We start from the raw sequence: 8,067 nt of genomic DNA, 5'->3' as shown, positions 1-8,067 counted from the left end.
GCTTAAAATGGCAAATGTGAGAAAGTACAGACATGCTACTGTAAATAAACATTTCTGAGAGTATGGTAACCATGTTCTGGGTACGTTTCTGTTAGAAGCAACACTACCACCTAGGCCTTGTTTCGGCAACAAATTCGGAATGCTACAGCTAGAAATGCAATGATGAAAGCTGATGTGGTTCCTAATCAGACACGTTTGTTCCACATGTGGTGTGGATTTCAAAAAGACAAGAGTTTTCTTTCAGATGCTCATCTATCTAGAATGAGAAACCCATTTTAATTAGATCAGATAGGTGTGTTGTAACTGTTGCCAAATGATGACATTTACATATATTGCTAAGAATGTGAGAGTAGGTTGACTCCTCTGACTTCAAAGTATGTTTCTTTCTGGACAGACCGCAATTTCTGATACCATGATGTATTCTGATCAACTGGCTTGTTCTTGTCAGAAAACTAAATACCACATTCATCAGATAATATACTGTACTCTTCATCCGAAGAGGAGGAGCAGGGATTGAACCAAACTGCAGCGTTGTATTTAGACATAATGAATTTATTTAAGTGTAGACGAAAAACACGAACTTCACTTGAATACTTACAAAATAACAAAACGAATGTAGACAAACCTGAACATACGAACTTACAAAAAACACGAAGAACGCACAACAGGAAAAATGACTACATAAAACGATGACCGACCGAAACAGTCCCATATGGTGCAACAAACACTGACACAGGAAACAACCACCCACAACAAACAGTGTGAAAACACCTACCTTAATATGACTCTCAATCAGAGGAAATGAAAACCACCTGCCTCCAATTGAGAGCCATATCAGGTCACCCTTTAAACCAACATAGAAACAGAAAACATAGACTGCCCACCCAAACTCACGTCCTGACCAACTAACACATACAAAACTAACAGAAAACAGGTCAGGAACGTGACAGTAGGGCAGAATAGAGAAAGCCCTTAAATTGTTGGAAATAAGTAAAAGATGAGAGAATAGTCAAATTAACTGATTACTGACACAGGCATGGTGGCGTAAAAAAGATATGAATGGTGTGAACTGATAAGTTATGAGTTCAAATCCCAGGTGAGAACATGTTAAATAATAATGACTGTGTAAATGAACATGCACAATGTAATCATGTTTGTCAAATTTGTAAGTGAAAAGCATTGTGTGTGTCAGTATCCATAACCTTGCCAATAGACAAAAAGAGCTGTGAATGGATCAGTGGTTCGCCAATCAGGGAATTGATGGGCTTGGCAACAGCAACAATGTGTAATTACATTTTTTGGGGGGGGAGACTTTCTTTGGGACAATCAGGCGATGTCCTGACAACTGATACACAAATGTTCCTGCAATTCTCTCCTAACCCTTAGAAAACTGGACTCAAATGTTCTTGAAACTTCCCACGAAACACGTCAAGAACATCGTTGTATATTCTGAGAACATTGTAACCACATTCCAGAGAAGTTCTGTTTGACATTGAGGGAACGTTCTAAAAAAAAACATTCTAAAAAGGTCCTCAGAAGGTTTTTGCTTACATAATGTACCCCTAACTAATGGAAAACTGGACACTCAAACATTAGGGGTAACGTTACAGAAACGTATTCTCTCCCTAGAATTGTTAGCTGGAATAGTGGCCAGCTGGGCTTGTTTGTTTGTACTGTACAGCTGGGGTTGTGAGTACTCTGTTAAGTGTATAATGTGTATAAGTAGTATAAAGTGTATATCAAGTGCATAAATAAACATCTTACAGTGTCTTTCATCTTCTCTCTGCAGGGCCTCCAATGCAAAAGTAAAACCCACTGTGAGTGCATTACAATATACCCATTACAAACAATGTTGTTATACTCTGTGTGTGTGCCTGATTGTGTTGACAATGACACTATGGTAAATCTTTGATGGTCCTGTGATCAGATATAAATTGATGTCTGAAATACCGTTACAATACAGGGATCCAGTAACAATGTTTGTGGTATGTGTGGTCTGAGTGATACAACTTTTGCAGGTTTGTTCATTGAAGCATGGACCCCCCGCACAGTACAATAGTCATAGTCCAAGTAGACGCCTCGAGCTGGAGTGAACAGAAGCAGCGTGTCCACAATAATACATAACAAAAGTCAGATTAATCAGTGGCTAACTTCAACAGCAGCTCACCACAACTCTATCTTCCACAAGTTAAAGAAAGAGCATAACAGCTCAGGCAGGAAGGGAGAAAGAAAGAGATATATCTCGCTATTGGTATTCTACTGCTGCTCTTTAGTTACTTGTTACTTTCATTTCTTACTCATATTCATTTTTAAACATGCTTTGTTGGTTACCTACACCTGTTGTATTCGGCGCATGTGACTAATACAATTTGATTTGATGTCTATCATCTGATAAAGTAGTAGTCAGGGCTTTAGCATGAAGAATGAGTAGAGTTGACTCCTTTCTTGTCATTACATTGCTGACTATTGGATATTGCTGGTTGTTGTATAGTTGTATACATTTGTCCTGAAAGTTTTGCTCTTTTGAATGTGAGTAAGATTTCCAATGAATTTATTATGGAAAAAAGCTTGAACATGAATAAATCCACTGACTTTAACCTCCTGTTTCCCCATACAGATTCCTTTGCCCCGTGCAGGACCCAGAAAGCAGGCCTCAACACCAGTGTCGTCTTCCACAATGTCAGCCTGTCCACAGTGATGAGGTGTGAGGGGAAACAGAAGTGCTCTCTTCACTTTCGAGTTCACACTGCTCTTCAGCTCAGTGGTAGGTTGGGCTCTCTATTTTTAGATTTCATGTTTAAATATTTTCTGCCTTGTGAACGTCAAGGATTAACGGGAAGTCCAGAGAGGACATATTCAAAAAATGGGTCCCTCGTTATGTCAAGATAATAACTTATTTATCTCATTATCACTACATACTGATTATCACTACATGTCGAGATCACGAGATAATCAAAAGTATCATGCATTATCCATGAATTTGTTCAGGTGCACAATAATCACTTCATCAAGGAGCCCTGTGGCTGCATTGATCGCAATGCGGGGCATATACGCCCTGAACAATGCCTGAGCCAGGTCTGTCTCCTGGGCTGCATGCTGCCCCAAAGACCAGAGCCATTGTATGCAAAGAACCACGCAGCTAACTTGGCTAGTCTTGTGAGTTAGCTAGGTAGTCTTGTTAGCTAGTAAGCTAGTTTGTTATCTATGCTGGTTGTTAGCTTGCATAACAGATATGTGTATTTTAAGCGACACCGTGTTTTGTGGATAATTCGAATTTATAGTGGGTGAGCTCCATTCCTGATAGGCTGATCAGATGAAATGTTAGCCTTAGAGGCTGATAAATCAGGATGCTGCCTTGTAGGCTGTTTCATAAGTAATGCTCCTTGCAGGCAGATTAGCTGTCAAAGTAATTTATAGGCAGATACACATCTAATCCAGGGGGTGAGCTCTATTCCTTGCAGGGTGATCTGATTCAATAGTAGCCTCAGAGGCTGATATCAGAATGCTGCCTTTCATATGAAACAGCCTACAAGGCAGCATACTGCTTTGTAGGTCGACTGATTGACTGATAACCTGAACCAGGTTACAGTTTGAAGCTTTCTCTTGAGTGGGCAGCCTGATGAAAGCCAGTCAACATTTAAATCGGCCAGAAAACATACCTCTCTGTTGATATCACATACATTATCAAGCATTACACACGTTATCCAGATACTGACTGTTAGCACTTGGTGGTCTATAGCAGCTTCCTACCAGAATGGGTTTTCGGTGAGGCAGATGAATCTGTAGGCATATTACTTCAACAGTATTTAACATGAGATCCCCTCTAAGCTTTATAGGAATATTGTTCTGAAGATAAACCGCCACAACTCCACCTTTGGCATTTCTGTCTTTTCTGTAGATCTCAGAACCATGTATTGCTACCACTCGTAACATCAAAGGTATTATCTAAGTGAGTTTCAGAGGGTGTCAGAATATGAATATCATCTGTTGCTAGTAAATTACTGATTTCATTAACCCTGTTTCCTAAGCTACATGTGCTAACGTGGGCTATTTGTAGCACTTTTCTGGGATGCTTGATTGGTTTTATTGCTTACTAGGAAGCGTAGCAGAGGTAGACATGCTCATGTTATTTATGTTAGTGTTGCACACAGTGGACTGCCTACTAGGGCACACCGCCTCAGTGCTTACAGTATCACTCTGGTTCATAGGCACATGATTACTGCATACAATAGCTGTGGGATCAGCAGAGGCATTCAGGGCAGTAAAAGGGACATCAAGTAGGTTACTTAAATTATGTCTTCCAACACCGCTGGGATAATGTACATTTGCTGACGCATTATGACCACTCAGCGGCACAATGGTAGGCATTAACAGGGGCAGTATTGAGTAGCTTGGATGAAAGGTGCACAGAGGTGCCCATAGTAAACTGCCTGCTCCTCAGTCCCAGTTGCTAATATATGCATATTATTATTCGTATTGGATAGAAAACACTCTGACGTTTCTAAAACTGTTTGAATAATGTCTGTGAGTATAACAGAACTCATATGGCAGGCAAAGACCTGAGAAAAAATCCAAACAGGAAGTGGGAATTCTGAGGTTGGTTGATTTTCAACACAGCACCTACAGAACACACAGTGGGATATGGATGAGTTTGCACTTCCTACGGCTTCCACTAGATGCCAACAGTCTGTAGAACCTTGTCTGATGCCTCTACTGTGTAGTGGGGCCGAAGGAGACAGGAAATAGTCTACCATGACCTGGCCATGCTCTGACCATGCGCGTTCACATGAGAGGGAGCTCTGTTCCATCGCACATCTGAAGTCAATGTAATTATCCGGTGGAACGTTACTGAAGATTTATGTTAAAAACATTCTAAAGATTGATTCAATACATCGTTTGACATGTTTCTACTGACTGTTATGGAACTTTTTGACATTTCGTCAGCTTTTTGTGAACGCGCTTTCTGACTTTGGATTTGTTTACCAAACACGCAAACAAAAAGAGCTATTTGGACATAAATGATGGACATTACCGAACAAAACAAACATTTCTTGTGGAAGTGGGAGTCCTGGGAGTGCATTCCGATGAAGATCAGCAAAGGTAAGTGAAGATTTATAATGCTTTTTATGAGTTTTGTTGACTGCTTTTGCCGTAAAGCTTTTGAAATCTGACACAGCGGTTGCATTAAGAACAAGTGTATCTTTAATTCTATGTAAAACATGTATCTTTCATCAAAGTTTATGATGAGTATTTCTGTTATTTGACGTGGCTCTCTGCAATTTCTCCGGATATTTTGGAGGCATTTCTGAACATGGCGCCAATGTAAACTGAGGTTTTTGGATATAGATATGAGCTTTATCGAAAAAAACATATATGTATTGTGTAACATGAGGTCCTATGAGTGTCATCTGATGAAGATCATCAAAGGTTAGTGATACATTTTCTCTATTTCTGCTTTTTGTGACTCCTGTCTTTGGCTGGAAAAATGACTGTGTTTTTCTGTGATTTTGCGGTGACCTAACATAATCGTTTGTGGTGCTTTTGTTGTAAAGCCTATTTGAAATCGGACACTTGGGTGGGATTAACAACAAGATTACCTTTAAAATGGTATAAGATACATGTATATTTGAGGAATTTTAATTATGAGATTTCTGTTGTTTGAATTTGGCGCCCTGCACTTTCACTGGCTGTTGTCATATCATCCCGTTAACGGGATTGCAGCCATAAGAAGTTTTAAATGAGCTGGGCTTGGATCATTGAAAAGTAATTGTCTGAACGCAGCCTTATAATGCTATGGAAGGATCCGGGATCTGAATGATTTGGGTGGATCCCATCCTATTTACAACATGAGCTTTGTTCCCAGAAGGTATCAAAATTGTCAATAAATGTTACACCCACAGAGCTGCAATAGTCTTGTAGTCAGTTATGGAGGGTTAAAGGTCTGCTGAACCGTTCAATGCCACAATTTGGGGAGGGCAGAGGGACAGATATTATGGGGCGTTTGTTGGTGTCAAGAAGTGACCCAATCAGTTTTTTTAAATCCATCTTCAGCTGTTTTGAGTTGCCCTTCATAATGTCATTGAATCCCACATGAACTTTGATATACTAAATTTCCTGATGCTGACTTAAAATGTTTGGGATCAGCTTATTGATGTCCTGTACTTGTGCTCCTTGATGGCACGCAGTTTTTGCTCCAGGGATTGAGACATTTCTCACCATTGAACTGCCCAATACAATTGCCGGAGAAGGGAATGGCGAAATCCGCCCATTCCCACCCCGCACACAATTTGTTGAGTCTTTCACGGGCCCATGTACCCCAAGGATAGTGTACCCCAAACTTGACGACAAAGCCACTGCTGGCAATCCCAGCGGTGATTGCGCAGGTAGATCAGGCACCAGTGCAGCGAAGCTATTCTTTATGTCAATCTGCTCCGAACCTCTCGCAGTCACCCTCATCCTCTTAGCAGCATGCCACTGCCTTCAGTTTCCACGACTTGTGACATGGGACCAGCATTGACTGGAACATTCTGCTTGCTGATTGGAACATTCTGCTTCACTACAGGATGGAGGAGGAGAAGCAGATGGAGATGATTTCCTTGGCAGGCAAGTTCCAGGTAGCACAGGCCATTGGGATAGGGACAGATGGCAATGCCGGGAAACATCCATCAGGCCCGAGCGGTGTCCAGTCATAGGAGTTGAGAAAAAGAATTGCCTCATTGGAACCCCGGATTGTGAATATTCTCCCGGACAAGAGCATAATACACTGGAAATGTTTGCTTGCTATTCCAGCAAAACGGGCTCCATTGCAACCTAGCTAGCTAGCTGACTAGTTGGTAGCAGGTGTTGACACAGGTATCCGAGTTCTTGAGTTCCAAAGTTTTTGGCTTCGAGTTGGTCCCCCCCGACAACAGCCTGTTTCCGGTTAATGACAGCAGCCATGCGAATACGACAACAGGTTGTTAACAAGTTCATTTTGCGCTATTGACACAGATATAGGGTGTGTTTGCTCTCGGAGCATTCAGAGTGCACACTGGACGCTCTGGCCAAGGATTGATCCGAGCTTTCTGTTAATTTGGATCGGGGGGGATTTATGCCTTTCAATCTAATTTGAGTGTTAGAACTTGTAACGCAGCTGCATAAATTTCTAACGTGGCGACATGGGATTTTTCAGATTATAGTTGGTGTGGTGGTGTTGCATCCAACGGCAGTGTCTGCAAAGGTAACGCAACGATCTGCTTGTGGATTTGAAAGCTCTAACGTAGTTACACCGCCAAAATAACATTATGCGGATGTCAATGTGATTGACTCTGACCCTTAATTTCTGTTTGCTTATCAAATGACACCCTATTTTCCATGAAGTAGTGCGCTATATGGCGAATATGGTCTCATTTGAAGCTACCCTCTGCAGTGAGACTTGGTGTTTTCCTGGCAATTCTTTGATTTATAAGATTGGGGTGCTCACATGCACCGAATACAACAGGTGTAGACTTTACAGTGAAATAGTAACTTACGAGCCCTTAACCAACAATGCAGTTAAACATTTTTAAATATGAAATAAAAGTAACAAATAATTAAGGAGCAGCAGTAAAATAACAATAGCGAGGCTATATACAGGGGGTACCGGTACAGAGTCAACGTGTGGGGGCACCGGTTAGTCGAGGTAATTGAGATAATATGTAGGTAGAGTTAAAGTGACTATGCATAGATAATAGAGAGTAGCAGCAGAGTAAAGGGGTGTGGGGGAGTTAATGCAAATAGTCTGGGTAGCCATTTGATTAGATCTTCAGGAGTCTTATGGCTTGGGGGTAGAAGCTGTTTAGAAGACTCTTGGACCTAGACTTGGAGCTCTGGTACCGCTTGCCATGTGGTAGCAGAGAGAACAGTCAATCAGCCTTAGTTTTTAATGGAGTTTGCGACTGAATAATTATGTACACTTCGGAGCCTGACACGCCCCATATTTCAAACCGCGATGTTTGTACATCCGCTAATTAAAGTCAGCCACAACGTAAAACCTCAATGTCAATATGGAGTCAACATTCAAGTGTAAGTAAAAACAAATGTAAATAA

The sequence above is a fragment of the Salvelinus fontinalis genome, chromosome 39 (genome assembly GCF_029448725.1).
Source record: "Salvelinus fontinalis isolate EN_2023a chromosome 39, ASM2944872v1, whole genome shotgun sequence".
Taxonomy (NCBI): domain Eukaryota; kingdom Metazoa; phylum Chordata; class Actinopteri; order Salmoniformes; family Salmonidae; genus Salvelinus; species Salvelinus fontinalis.
Note: the sequence above shows the minus strand (reverse complement) of the source record.